Consider the following 15,465-nt stretch of genomic DNA (forward strand, 5'->3'; position numbering starts at 1 on the left):
TATTTTTAAATATAAAAGTAAAAGAAGGGCTCAGTGCCCGTAGCACAGCCAAATACACTTTATTACTTAGATATGTACATTTTCTATACTAGTGATTGCAAATTTGGGACCTACTCTATGATTTTTACAAATGTCCGAATAAGAGAGTGCATAATTAGAATTATTATGTGAGGACTTTTTTGCTTATATGTGATGGTGAACATCACAAAATTATGCATGGACTTTCTTTTGCTCATCAGCTTTTGTTAGTGTTTGTGTATTTAGTGTGTGGCCCACGACGGCTCTTCTTCTTCCAGTGTGGCCCAGAGAAGTCAAAAGGTTGGTCTCCCTTGGACTCCACAACTCCAGGACTGCCCTTGAAGATTTCAGTATTTAGAAATGGGAATGAGGAGAACTAATAAGACTGAGAAGCATCAACTAGAATATAGGAAGTGTGGTATTACATAACCAAGAAGGAGAGTGCTTCCAGAAGGGAGCAAAATGGTTGAGGGTTTCCTATGCTACTGGGAGATGGATAAGATTTGATCTGGTAACCTACAGGTTTTAGGTAACCATGATTAGAGCTATTGCAGAAATGGAGGTGAAGTTATGGAGACAGCACACATAGACAATTTTGAGATGAGGAAATAAATGGTGCATTAGGAAGAGAAGGATGAAAGCCGGGTGTTGTGGCGGGCGCCTGTAGTCCCAGCTGCTCGGGAGGCTGAGGCAAGAGAATCGCGTAAGACCAAGAGTTAGACCTTGCTGTGAGCCGTGTGACGCCATGGCACTCTACCTGAGGGCGGTACAGTGAGACTCTGTCTCTACAAAAAAAAAAAAAAAAAAAAAAAAAGGAAGAGAAGAATGAGTGGTCCAGAAGGGATTTTATTTTTATATGAGGATAGACAGCATTAAATCCTATTATGTGCAGTAGAGAGTAAATTGATGATGCTGTAGAAGAGGGGAAGATACAGGAGTAAAGTCCTAAAAAGGTGAGCAGGGATGGTTTTCCGGCACATGTGAAAGTACTGGCCTCTCATAAACTAGTTACTTCCTCATTTTATAGGAGAGAAGAAAGTGGATACAGAACCAGGTAGGTTTGTAGGTTTGGTCATATACCTCAAGGAAGGTATATTCAAGTTGTATGACCAGCTGAAAATGAAAGGTCTGAGGAAAGAAGAATGGAATAGAATAGTCATTGTGGGGGGTAGGAAGTGTCCTTGGGAAACACAGCAGGGTTGTCAGGCAGTGGAAGTGATTGTTTGAAGCTATCGATTCATTTAAAATGAAAAGAAGAAATGCCAGTTGTGTGATTTTGCCTACCAGCCTCAGTACCAGCATATTATGAATGGTTGGGTTCCTGCAGAGTGTTGCAGAGGAGCAAGGTAGTGTGGGGCTTGCAAGGGAAGGACTCTTAAGCTGACAGAGGAAGGGCATGAATGGGAGGAAGCAGATCACAGATCTCTGAGGCGGAAGACCTGGAACAGCAACTGAGCTGGAGCATAGGAGGTAGTTGAGGGGAGTGAGTTTTGGTTTTGAAGTAAGTTTCTGGTGATACCAGTTTCCTGTGATTGTGGGAATGTGTGGCTAAGGTAGAGGGGGAAAGGTAGGACCCAGGGAGGTCAGAAGTTAAATGGGCAGTTCACATGGAAAACACGGAATGTTGGATATTGGGGAAGAAAGGAAAATTGTGCACCAAGTGCTGAGAGCAAGGCGTTGACTATGGAAGGGGGAAAAGGTTGTTAAAGCAAGGTGGCACTGAACATCAAAGGAGAGAAAGGAGGAAGCAGGGGAAAGAATGGTCTGGAAGCAGCATAGGGTAAGGTAGCAAGGGAGGCATGGCTTGGTACTCTTGGTACTGCCCCATTTAGGTACTTATTCAATGAATCAATGAATGAAACGGAGTATAAGAGCTGAACTCCTATACTAAAAGTCAATGTTTTTTAAATTGTAGTAAAATATACATAAAATCAACCTCATTAATCATTTTTAAGTGTACGATTCAGTGGTGTTAAGTATATTCATGTTGTTGTGCAACTATCACCACTATCCATTTCCAGAAGTTTTTTATCTTCCCAAACTAAAACTTTGTATCCATTAAACCCCAACTCCCCATTTCCACATCTACCTAGCCTCTGGCAACTCTCATTCTGCTGTCTCTAGGAATTTGACCATTCTTAGGTACCTCATATAAGTGGAATCATGTAATATTTGTCCTTTTGTGACTGGGTTACTTCATGTAACATAATGTTCTCAAGGTTCATCTATATTGTGTGAGTACTATTACTTAATAATAATACACATATACCACATTTTGTCCATATTTTGTTTATTCCTTTATCAGTGAACACTTTGGTTGCTTACACCTTGTAATACCGCTATGAACATGAATGTGCAGATACACATATCCCTTTGAGATTTTGCTTCCAAATCTTTTGAGTATATACCTATAAGTGAAATTACTGGATCATGGAAATTGTTTACTGTTGTGGATGAACCACCAAACTGTTTTCCGTAGTGTGTGTACCATTTTACATTCCCAACATTACATAAGGGTTCCAATTTTTCTACATCCTTGTCAACACTTATTATTTCCTTTTTATTTTTACAATAGCCATTGTATGGGTGTGAGGGTGGTATTGCATTCTGATTTTTGTTGTCAGCTTAAATTCAATCACCTTTATTTTATTTTTATTTCAGGTTAATGTGGTGATACAAACAACTAGGTCATATTTGAATTTGTTAGGCAGAGTCCCTCTCGTACTTGTGTCCTGCACCCAAATGTGCCCATTAATTGGGAGCATCCCAAGCCCCCCTCCTTTCCTCTCCCCCTTCCTTCATTCTCACTTCCCTCAACTTGAATTGAAATGAGTTTTTTCTCTTCTGTGGGTGTGAATTAGATGGTCTACTGGCTTCATATTAGCATTGAGTACATTGGATATTTGCTTTTGCATTATTGTGATACTTTAGTAGAAAGACTGTTTCAACTCCATCCAGGTTAATACAAAAGATGTAAAGTCACTATCATTTTATGGCTGAATAGTTTTCCATAGTATACATTATACCTCAGTTTGTTAATCCATTCCTGAGTTGATGGACATTTAGGTCATTTCCACATCTTGGCAATTGCAAATTGAGTTATAAACAATCCAGTGGAAATAGCCTTATAATAAAATGATTTTTTTCTTCTGAGTAGATACCTAGGAATGGGATTGTGGGGTCAAATGAGAAGTCTAATTTGAGTTCTTCGAGGATTCTCCATACTTCTTTCCAAAGAGGCGATATGAGTTTGCAGACTCACCAACAGTGTAAAAGTGCTCCCCTCTCTCCATGCCCACACCAGCATCTGCAACTTTGGGACTTTGTGATGTGGACTATTCTCACTGGGGTTAGGTGATACCTCAGGTTGATTTTCTTTCGCATTTCTCTGATGATTATGGATGATGGGCATTTTTTCATGCCTTTGTTAACCATTCATCTGTCTTCTTCAGAGAAGGTTCTGCTCATGTTTTTTTCCAGTGAGAGATGGGATTCTTTTTCTGTTGATTCATTTTAGCTCTCTATAGATTCTAGTTATTAAACCTTTGTAAGATTTGTAACATGCAAATCTTTTCCCATTCTAAAGGTTGTCTGTTTGATTTGCTTGTTATCTCCTTAGCTGTGCAGAAGCTTTTCAATTTAATTAAGTTCCATTTGTTTATTTTTGTTATCGCCATTGCTATGGAAATCTTCTTGATAAAATCTTTCCCCAGGCCGACATCCTCAGGAGTTTTCCCCACACTTTCTTCTAGGATTTTTATCATTCCATGTCTTATATTTAAATCTTTTATCCATCTTGAATCAATTTTTTTAAGTGGTGAAGCATGTGGCTCCAGTTTCAGTCTTTTACATGTGGTTATCCAGTTTTCTCAGCATCATTTATTAAGAGGGATTCTTTTCGCCAGTGTATGCTTCTATTTGGCTTAACAGACTGGTTTCATCTCTTGGTTTTCTATCCAGTTCCAAATGTCTCTATTTTTGTGCAATATCATGCTTTTTTGATCACTGTGGACTTGTAATATAGCCTAAAGTCTGGTGGACTGCTGCCTCCAACTTTGTTTGTATTACTAAATATTGCCTTGGCTATATGGTTTCTTTTTCTGGTTCCATATGAAATGAAGAACTATTTTTTCCACTTCTTCAAAGTATGATGTTGGTATTTTAATGGGAATTGCATTGAATCTGTAGATTGCTTTGGGAAGTATAGACATTTTAATAATGTTGATTCTTCCCAGCCAAGAGCATGGTATGTTCTTCCGTTTGTTAATGTCTTCTGCTATTTCTTTTCTTAGGGTTTCATAATTCTCTTTGTAGAGGTCCTTCACCTCTTTTTTTAGGCATATTCTTAGGTATTTAATTTTCCTTGAAGCTTCTGTGAAGGGAATTGGTCCTTGATTAGCTTCTCAGCTTGGCTATTGTTGCCGTAAACCAAGACTACTGATTTGTGACATTGATTTTATACCCTGACCCGTTACTGTATTTCTTGATCACTTTCAGGAGTCTTGTGGTTGAGTCACTGGGATTTTCTAAGTATGAGATCATATCATTGGCAAAGAGCCAGAGTTTGACCTCCTTTGCCTCCATTTGGGTTCCCTTTATAGTTTTCTCTTACCTGATTGCATTGGCTAGACCTTCCAGCACAATGTTGAATAATAGTCATGATAGAAGGCATCCTTGTCTAGTTCCAGTTCTAAGTGGAAGAGCTTTCAGTTTTGCTCCATTCAGGATGTTATTAGTTGTGGGTTTGTCATAGATGGCTCAATCAGTTTAAGAAATGTACGCACTATGCCTATATTCTTAAGAGTTCTTGTTAGAAAAATATACTGAATTTTATCAAATGCTTTTTCTGTATCTATTGAGAGGATCATATGGTCTTTGTTTTTGCTTCTATTCATATGGTGAGTTACATTTATAGATTTGCATGTTAAATTACCCTTCCTTCCCTGGGATGAAGCCCACATGATCATGATGTATAATTTTTTAATGTGTAGCTGTAATCTATTGACTAGGATTTTATTGAGTATTTTTCAATCTATATAAATTCATGAAATTGGTCTGTAGTGCTCCTTTTTAATTGGATCCTTTCCTGGTTTTGGTATCAGGGTGATGTTTGTTTCATAGAATGTTTTGGGGAAGGACCTTCATTCTAAATCAGCGGTTCTCAACCTGTGGGACCCACAGGAATTATATTAAAGGGCCACAGCTTTAGCAAGGTTAAGAACCACTGTTCTGGGCAGCGCCTGTGGCTCAGTGAGCAGGGCGCCGGCCCCATATACTGAGGGTGGCGGGTTCAAACCCGGCCCGGCCAAACTGCAACAAAAAAATAGCCAGGCATTGTGGTGGGCGCCTGTAGTCCCAGCTACTTGGGAGGCTGAGGCAGGAGAATCGCCTAGGCCCAGGAGTTGGAGGTTGCTGTGAGCTGTGTGACGCCGCACCACGGCACTCTACCGAGGGCCATAAAGTGAAACTCTGTCTCTACAAAAAAAAAAAAAAAAAAAGAACCACTGTTCTAAATGTTTTAGAATAGTCTCTGCATTATAGGTGTGAGCTTTTTTTAAAGATTTGATGGAATTCTGGTGTGAAGCCATCTGGCCCAGGGCTTTTTGTTGGAAGATTTTTTTACTGTTTCTTTGATCTCAGTGTTTTTCTCCCCCTCTCTCCCTTCTTTCCTCCCCCCTACTCTCTTCTTTCCTTCTTCCCTCCCTCTCTCTCTTCCTTCCTTTCTTCATCTCTTCCTTCCTTCCTCTCTCCCTCCCTTTCCTCTCTTCCTTCCTCTCTCCCTCCCTCCCTCTCTCTTCTTTCTTTTGAGACAGAGTCTTAGTTTGTCACCTTCAGTAGAGTGCTGTCTCATCATAGCTTACAGCAACCTCAAACTCTTGGGATCAAGTGATTCTCTTGTCTCAGCCTCTCTAGTAGCTGTGACTACAGGCACCCGCCACAATGCCTGGGTATTTTTTTTTTGTAGCAGGTCCCAGCCAGGTTTGAACCCACAAGCCCTGCTGCATGTAGCCAGTGTCCTAATCACTGAGCTATGGGTGCCCAGCCCACATTGTCAAATTTCTGGCATTGTTTCATGTAGTCAGAGACAATATCTTATATCTCTGTCATATCTGTTATTTCCTCCTTTTCATTTCTGATTGAAGTTATTAGAGATTTTTCTTTTTAGTTTCTAGTTAATCTGGCCAAAGGTTTATTTTATTTTTTCAAAGAAACAACTTTTTGTTTCATTAATTTTCTGAATGATTCTTTTGTTTTCAATTTTATTTATTTCTAATTTAATTTTGGTTATTTCTGTTCTTCTACTAGGTTTGGGATTAGATTGTTCATCCTTTTCCATTTCCTTAAGATGATTCATTAAGTTATTGATGTGCTCTCTTTCTGTTTTTTGGATATAGACATCTAATATGATAACTTTCCCTCTTAAGACTGCTTTTGCAGTGTCCCACAGGTTTTGGTAACTTGTAGCTTCATTAGTGTTATGTTAACGATTTCCTCCTTTATCTCTTCCTTGACCCAATTGTCATTCACCATAAGGTTGCTTAACTTCCATGCCTCTGTATGGGGCTGAAAATTTTTGTTGGAGTTGAGTTCCACCTTTATTACCTTGTGGTCTTAAAAGATACAAGGTATAATTTCAATTCTTTCATAAAAGGTCTCTTTCATAAATCTGAGCATTTAAGTTAGGTATATAAGTGTTTAGAATTGAAATGTCCTCTTGTTGTATTATAACCTTGACCACAATTAAGTGACCAGCATTGTGATTTTGATTATTTCCTTAATTAGTGATGTAGAACATCTTTTTCATATGCCTATTGGTCATCTGTTTATCCTCTTTGAGAAATGTATGTTTTAATCCTTACCTATTTCCCGCCCCCTCCACTCTAATCCCCTGCATGACCCCCATTTTAAAAATCAGGTTGTACTCTTACTGACTTGCAGAGTCCTTCATCAGAGATATGATTTGCAACTTTCTATTTCCTGGGTTGCCTTTTCACCAGTGATTGTACCTTTTGATGCAGTTTTTAATTTTGATGTGGTCCAATTTATGTTTTGTTTTGGTGCCTGTTTTTGGTGTGATATTCAAGAAATCAGTCAAATCCAAAATGATTCAACTTTCCTCCTGTGTTGACTTCTAAGACTTAGTCTTTTAATGTTTACATTTTAAAGTCTTAGAACTCGTGCATTTAGGTCTATGCTCCATTTTGAGATAATTTTTGCTATGATGTAAGCTAAGGGTCCAACTTCATGTTTTTTCCATGAACAGGTTCCAACTCCTGTTTTTTTCTCCCCATAGAATGATCTTACTACCCTTGTTGAAAATCATTTGATATATGCCAGATTCAGGGGCTATTCTAGTCCATAAATTTAGATATTTACCTTGCCATGAATGGTTCTAACAACTGAGAAATGTACTGCAATGTGTTTATCCTTGATCATTCATTTATTCTTTTTACCCATATTCCAATACCTTCTTTTTCTACTATTTTCACCTCTAAACATTACTATTCAGCTTCAAAACTAATGCTTTTTACAATTTCCAAGCTTTAAAATGTAGACATCAAAATACTTCTTCCGTTGGTACCAAACTAAAGCTGCTTCCTTAGTTTAAAAGAACAAGTGTCAGATTTAGATGATTATCGACATGCTCTATTGAATGAGTCAGAACTTAATTTTTACGTTTTCATTATTTTGTTTGATAGAGTGATTTCACATTTGGCTTTTTTTTTTTTTTTTTTCTGGCCGGGGCTGGGTTTGAACCCACCACCTCCGGCATATGAGACCGGCACCCTACTCCTTGAGCCACAGGCGCTGCCCTCACATTTGGCATTTTAAGTATTCCTCACTTACATTCTGTTTCCTTCTTTAGGAGCCGCTGTATTTTGTGTTGCTCCAAATGCAGTATTTCCATTTGAATTGTATAATGAAGAGTATTTAGAGCAAAGGGATATCTACCTGACTCAGTGCCAACGACAGCTTGAACAGTTTATTGCCACGTATGGACCAGGGACAGGTATCTTCTCTAGTGATGAATAAGTGACTTGAGGAAATCTTATTTTCTTCATTCCTACCTAAGCAGGGGAGAAAGTGTATTTGAGAGTGATTTTTTAAAAATTTAAGTATGGCCTCCTCAAAATTAATTCCTAATGTGATAAATACTAATCCAAACCTCTATAGCCAACAGCAGAATTTTAAAACTTAGAACAGTGTGGACAATTTATAAGTGATAAAGTTGTCAAGGAGAATACTACTTAAAAAACAAATTCTGGGGTGGCGAGGGTGGTGGGTTCGGACCCAGCCCCGGCCAAACTGCAACAAAAAAATAGCCGGGCGTTGTGGCGTGCGCCTGTTGTCCCAGCTGCTCGGGAGGCTGAGGCAGGAGAATCGCGTAAGCCCAGGAGTAAGAGGTTGCTGTGAGCCGTGTGACGCCACGGCACTCTACCGAGGGCGGTACAGTGAGACTCTGTCTCTACAAAAAAAAAAAAGAAGAAAAAAAAAAAAAAACAAATTCTGGTTAGCTCAGAATATCAATGGTGAATAGAGAAAAATATAAATAAGCTGAACAAGGTGAAAAATAACTTTTAAGTAGTCCACTATATTTGTCACAAGATGGCAATAATGCTTTATCTACAGATAATGTTAAAATATTTTTTTTCCCTTACACTTGTGAACTTGTCAAAACTAATGAGTAAATAATATATATAACCTTTTGTATGACTCCTGGTGGTAGATCAAAACTTTAAAAAAAATTACATAACATTAAACTTCAAATTTAAGGCCTTTTCATGCTTTTTTGGACATGTCTATGACATAGTTTCAGAAGCCCTAAGTACAGAATCTGGAAAAGCCTTGGGAATTCCCCATATATTATGCACGTGTCAGGTTAAATGAAAATTTACGTTATCAAGGAGACTGTAATTTATAAATTGGCTACTTAGCCCTGACTAGTTACAAGAAAGGTTCCATAAGGCAAAGAAATCAATTTGGAAGCCCAGTCTTCAGTTTTGTATTTTTAGAGACAGTCTCACTATATTGCCTTCAGTAGAGTGCCATAGTGTCACAGCTCACAGCAACCTCCAACTCCTGGGCTTAGGTGATTCTCTTGCCTCAGCCTCCTGAGTAGCTGGGACTACAGGAGCCCACCACACCTGGCTAATTTGTTGTTGTTGTTGCAGTTTGGCCAGAGTTGGGTTCAAACCCGCCACCCTCGGTATATGGGGCCGGTGCCCCACTCACTGAGCAACAGGTACTACCCCCAGTCCTCATTTTCGAAGGAAAGTTTTTCTGCTCTGAAAAGGCAGAAACATCATGAGAAAACGTATCTTGTAAAAAATTCTTAAATCTTTAGCTCTCATTCTTCAAAGCCTTATCGAAAGATCACATCCATTCACAGAAAAGCAAAATATCACTGAACTGCCACTTTATTAACCAAGATGCTATCATGCATCATATCTTTCAAAATTGGCACTTCAGTTTCTTAACCAAACAGCAGGACTACTCACCAACTCTCTGGGAAGTAGATCACTATCATTGAACACCTACTAGTGCCAGGGACAATGTTAGAAGGAAAAGCCAGTTTTTAACGTTTACGTATTACAATTTTATGTTACGAGTTAGCAAGATGCTTATCTTGTGCTTCTCGTGTACAACTCTTTTATGGTTCTCTATGGGATGAAGGCAGAACACTTCCCTGTCTTTATCTTCACCTAGCGAGAAATCTAGTTTTCAAATTCCATTCTTTTAATCCTAGACAGACCTGCCGGCCCAGTTTCTCCTAACATAACACAATTATTACTTGTACTAAGATTAGGATTACTGTGTTCAAAGATGAAGTCAAACTGAATAAAATAAAAAAAAATTTTTTAATTAAGATAGGCTCACTGTTGCACTTGGTAGACTGCTATGGCCTCATAATTCACAGCAACCTCAAGCTTTTAGGTTCAAATGATCCTCTTGCCTCAGCCTCCCAAGTAGCTGGAAATACAGGCACCCACTATGCCACCTTTTTTTTTTTTTTTGAGACAATCTCTCTATGTCCCCCTCAGTAGTGCGCTGTGCTGTCACAGCAACTTCAAACTCTTGGGCTTAAGCAATTCTCCTGCCTCAGCCTCCCACATAGCTGGGACTATAAGCGACTACCACAACACCCAATTGTTTTTTTTTTGCAGTTACCGTTGTTGGTTAGCTGGCCCTGGCTGGGTTCAAACCTGCCATCCTTGGTGCATCTGGCCAGAAATGTCTCACTCTGGGTCAGACTGGTCACAAACCTGAGAGCTCAGGTAATCCACCCACCTCAGCCTCCCAAAATGCTAGGAATACAACAGGGGTGACCCACAGTGCCTGGGCCCTTAAAATTTAAATCTTAAATAAAATCTATAATCACAGAATGGTGATAGCTTTCACATAAGAGACAATTTCATTGCATTAAAGCATTCAAGATTCCTAGTGGTTTTTCAGGTACAATAGAGAATTACAAAGGGGAAGCCAGATATGAGACATGCAGCAAGTAGGGCCTCTCCAGAAATTACCAAAAGCTACAAAGGGAAAGTGGGGAGGGAGTACAGGAAATATCTCACCATGCTTTATCTCATTGAGATCACCACCCACAAATGAGCCAATTACATTGTTAAAGTATGCTAAAAACAGGTCTGATTAGTAGTGACTATTAAGAATACAGCTATTTTGGCTCGGCGCCTGTGGCTCAAGCAGCTAAGGCGCCATCCACGTACACCTGAGTTGGTGGCTTCCAATCCAGCCCTGGCCCGCCAAACAACAATGACAGCTGCAACCAAAAAATATCCGGACGTTGTGGCGGGCGCCTGTAGTCCCAGCTCCTTGGGAGGCGGAGGCAGGAGACTCTCTTGAGCCCAAGAGTTGGAGGTTGCTGTGAGCTGTGTGATGCCATGGCACTCTATCCAGGGTGACAGCTTGAGGCTCTATCTCAAAAAAAAAAAAAAGAATACAGCTATTTTAAAAGAAAAGAGACTTTAGTGCCCAGCAATTAAAATAATTACTCACATTTATTTTCTATATCATTTATAATGAAGTTAGTAAAACCAAGTAAAATATTCATTTTCATCATTTGCTTCTGTTCGTCTGTTTTCTTGCAGTCTTCGTTCTTTCTTCCATAATGTTGCATGGCACACCTCTAAAAAAATCAGAACAGTGAAAATCATTTCATAATCAAAGATAAAGTTAACCACATAACCTCAAACAGTGGCTTTTTGCTGAGGTTCGGTGCCTGTAGCTCAGCACTTAGTACGCCAGCCACATACACCAAGATTGGTAGGTTCAAATCCAGCCCATATTTGCCAAACGACAACTACAACCAAAAAATAGCTGGGTGGTGTGGTGGGCGTCTGTAGTCCCAGCTATTTGGGAGGCTGAGGCAAGAGAATTGAATTGCTGAAGCCCAAGAATTTGAGGTTGCTGTGAGCTGTGGTGCCAGGGCACTCTACCCAGGGAGACACTTTGAGACTGTCTCAAAAAAAAAAAAAAAATTCAACGCTGAGAAAAGGAAACCATATCCTGACATGCAAAGGCAACTGCAACAGCTATTGGACCCAATCCCTTGGATTTATCAGACACTTTTAACTGTCAACAGATGTGGTCGCTTTCCTAGTTACAATTACTTACCTGAGGCAACAAAGGAGTATTTCAAAAAACTGCAGCTAAAGGACATCCATGTGCAGCTACCTATGTGCTAAGGAGAAAGAACATTTAGCCTCTTAGTAAAAAAACTCTACTACATACCATTAACATAAACCAATACAGATTACTGGCATCTCAGTCTAAGAATTATTTCTTCAAAGATACCCTCAGCTGGGTAAATGGCAAAAATTTAAGACATCATTGTGCCACCATTATCAATGTCAATAACACATCAAACATTTTGTGTATTGCTTGTTAGTAACAATAGCACCACGATCCCCAAAAAGATGTCATTTAACACTTTTTGTACCTCAATATAGGCAGTGGTGGTTCTACTTTTTCTTTTTTTTTGTAGAGACAGAGTCTCACTTTATGGCCCTCGGCAGAGTGCCGTGGCCTCACGCAGCTCACAGCAACCTCCAACTCCTGGGCTTAAGCGATTCTCCTGCCTCAGCCTCCCGAGCAGCTGGGACCACAGGCGCCCGCCACAACGCCCGGCTATTTTTTGGTTGCAGTCTGGCCGGGGCCGGTTTGAACCCGCCACCCTCGGCATATGGGGCCGGCGCCTTACCGACTGAGCCACAGGGGCCGCCCGGTGGTTCTACTTTTTCATTGCCATTTTCTGTTAAGCTTTTGGAAAACATCTGTCATAATGGCCTTTGCACACCTTCAAAACTCATAGGATTTGTCAGACCTAAAAATTAAATTTTCACTGTCAATTCCCATTTGTAATTGCATTTGTTTGGCATGTTATATGAAGGAATAGTCTAATAAAAATTTCATTCCTGTAAGGAACCCAACCTACCTTTTGGGACTCCAACCCACTTTTGAATAAAAGTACCAGTATCTGTTGTTCAATACATTTCTAATGGAATAAAAGAACACAATTCTTGACAATTACTTCTGATAGTATTAACTGACAAACTCAAAATTTAAAAACATCTGTTAATCACTTATTTTCAAATCTTTTAATTGGTTAGTACCTAAAAATTACATAAATGAGGGAAAAATTTTATATCCTTCATCATCACAGTATTGATTTTAAGACACAATGGTCCTAATGAGTAGACAACCATTGCTTTTCTGTCCTAGAGCTTGACTAGAATGCACTAAGCCAGGTTAAATGCTAGATGTACAGAAACTAGTGTGAAATTTTCACCTGAAAACAGTACAATGGCAAATCTAGTAGTTTTACAGCAGGGATGCCTTACACTGTCAGCATTACCAGACACATTCCTATAGAATTAAGTTTAGTTAACTGAATGTACACAAACAGGGCAAAGGAGATGGCCAGGGCCACACAAAATGTCACACAGCACCTCAGGAGTATAAATCATTGAGCTAGACAATTATTGATATGATTATGAAGACATACAAGTTTGGACCCTGCTAAACTATCAGTATTTTCATGTCTTGAAATGCTGAAATATTTCACTTGAGTATGAGGAATAAAATTACTGCTTGTGAATAATTCTAATTTGGAAAATTTCAGTTTAGTATTATGATTCACAGGAACTACAGACAACTACATGCATACTCATTCCTAAAATGCCTATGTTTAAAGATACATATGAATAATAAACTATCCATCTCACCTCCCAGCCACAGGATCAAGAAACCGATGGACACAAAATTAGAGATAGGTACTACTAGATGGGGGGCAGGGGAATGGGGGTGGGAGGTAACACAGTATTGGCAATATTACAGCTTTTAAATGGGTCCTTGAGTTCTTTTGTATTTATGCTTCAGACTTTCGTGCACTACCTGTATTTTTATCAAACAAACACTTAGCTTGTAAATTTCTAGAAATCCCAGCACTTAGCAACAATTCAAACCACATAGGGCTTAAAATTAAGGAATACACAGATTATAGAACCATTACATTCATCCTGTTGACAGCTAACTCTTAAAATTACTTCAAATGAAACAATGTATTTCAAATCGGGAAGAAAAAAAAAAAAACCAGGAATATACCACGTCTCACAGATGCCTTACCATTTTTAAACGTTTTTGAATTGGCAGCATGTTTTCCAGTCTCCCCCCAGTTCACTGATACACGTCCGGAAACACCCATCTCCCTGTGAATTCAAGCACAGGCACGAGGGTAGGCATTTACAGCCTAAGGGCCTTCCAGACCTGCACGGGCTGTTCTCCAATTTCAATGTCTTTTCTCAGAACTTATTTACAAGGAAATTTACAGGAAAACGCCACTGGCTCCACTTATGGCTAGAGACCAGCATAGACCCACAGTAAACTTCGTTTAGAAAATAATATTTCCCACGATTGCAAGAGGGACTTTACCTAACAATTGCAATCAGTGTAACCTGGCTTATTGTACCCTCAATGAATCCCCAACAATAAAAAAAAAAAAAAAAAAAAAAAAAAAAAAGAAAGAAAATAAAATTTCCCTGTAGTCCCAGCTGTTCGGGAGGCTGAGGCAAGAGAATCGCATAAGCCGAAGAGTTAGAGGTTGCTGTGAGCCGTGTGACGCCACGGCACTCTACCCGAGGGCGGTACAGTGAGACTCTGTCTCTACAAAAAAAAAAAAAAGAAAAGAAAAGAAAATTTCAAAACCACAAAGTAATGTTAGGGATGGGTCGTCTTATTACCTAGGAGATAATCACCTCCCCCGCGTATAAACTGCTCCCTTATAAATGATAAATAAGCCACCCATTTAAAGGAAACCTGAACAAGCCAATGCCGCACGCTCAGATTTGCAGGGGTACAAAAGGGACCCGGCAAAGCGGAACACGAAGTTATCTGGCCTTCCTTCCAGGCACCTTGGGTTCCCGAGTCATGCAAGGCCCTTTATACTAACTTCTGGGCTCACAGTCAAAATCAGCGCTGACGGAGTAGGCTGCGCTAAGACTTCCAGGTGGTTGCTCACAAACGCGCGAGCGGGAGGGCTCGTGGCCCCTGACCGCGCGGGGAGCATCACCTCCTGGGCCAAACCTGAGGCGCCGGCTGCTCGGCTGGGCCGGAGCAAGGCGGCGCGGCGCTCGGTACCCACGAAGCGAGAGCCCGGCACTTAGGAGAGGAGGAACAAAGACCGCAATGTCTCTCACCTCCAAGAGCCCAGCTACCGACTGGCAGGCTCAGCCGCTTTCACACCAGCATAGGTAGCAGTTCTTCCCGCCCACCCGCATAGCTACCAGTTATTTCCGAACCGTCCTCTCTCGGCTGCCGCGCGGAAAACGAGGCGCGCTGTCCGCGAGTAGCTGTTGGACCTCCGGGGCTAGACCCGCCCCTTCCGATACTCAGTCCCGCCCGTCCATGCGCAGTGCGGGCAGACACTAGGTCCGGAGGGTGGTCTGGCCTTCGGGTTTGGGTTGAACAGCTGAGTGTAACTTTGCTAGAAGCATTTTTTTTTTTTTTTTGAGGCACAGTCTTTGTAGCCCTTGGTAGACTGCCGTGGCAGCACACAGCTCCCAGCAACCTCCAGCTCCTGGGCTTAAGCGATTCTCTTGCCTCAGCCTCCCGAGTAGCTGAGATTACAGGCGCCCGCCACAACGCCCGGCTATTTTTTGGTTGCAGTTCAGCAGGGGCTGGGTTTGAACCCGCCACCCTCGGTATATGGGGCCGGCGCCTTACCGACTGAGCCACAGGCGCCACCCAGCATAGAATTTTATTAATAGTAGTTTTTTAAAAATTCTAGGCCGGGTGCCATGGCTCATGCCCTAATCCTAGCACTCTGGGAGGCCAAGGTGGGTGGATTGCTTGAGTTGAGGAGTTTGAGACCAGACTGAGCAAGTGTGAGACCCTATTTCTAAAAATAGCCTGGCTTTGTGGCAGACGCCT

At 40.7% G+C, this 15,465-nt stretch overlaps 1 long non-coding RNA gene, 1 other non-coding gene and 1 pseudogene across 7 annotated transcripts in view; 1 reads left to right on the forward strand and 2 right to left on the reverse strand.

The window, feature by feature from the left end:
* LOC128563700 (minichromosome maintenance domain-containing protein 2-like) overlaps positions 1-8,052 on the forward strand; it is a 46,487-nt pseudogene extending 38,435 nt beyond the window's left edge.
* The window catches only part of LOC128563718 (uncharacterized), a 47,833-nt gene extending 32,997 nt beyond the window's left edge, over positions 1-14,836 (reverse strand). The window contains exons 1-5 of one of the 6 annotated variants that reach the window (XR_008373864.1): positions 13,663-14,195; positions 11,653-11,712; positions 11,035-11,164; positions 7,972-8,087; positions 3,961-4,390 (exon numbers count right to left, since the gene is read on the reverse strand). This is a non-coding gene — a long non-coding RNA (uncharacterized LOC128563718). Of the gene's footprint in view, positions 1-3,960; positions 4,391-7,203; positions 8,088-10,731; positions 10,953-11,034; positions 11,165-11,652; positions 11,720-13,662; positions 14,196-14,732 lie in introns of those variants that run through there. The other 5 variants (XR_008373865.1, XR_008373863.1, XR_008373862.1 and 2 more) reach the window with 5 other exon arrangements.
* LOC128564189 (small nucleolar RNA SNORD87) lies at positions 11,794-11,878 on the reverse strand. The gene has a single exon (XR_008374056.1). It is a non-coding gene; the product is annotated as a small nucleolar RNA SNORD87 (small nucleolar RNA).
* Positions 14,837-15,465: the final 629 nt, after the last annotated feature.

The sequence above is a fragment of the Nycticebus coucang genome, chromosome 13 (assembly GCF_027406575.1).
Source record: "Nycticebus coucang isolate mNycCou1 chromosome 13, mNycCou1.pri, whole genome shotgun sequence".
Taxonomy (NCBI): Eukaryota; Metazoa; Chordata; class Mammalia; order Primates; family Lorisidae; genus Nycticebus; species Nycticebus coucang.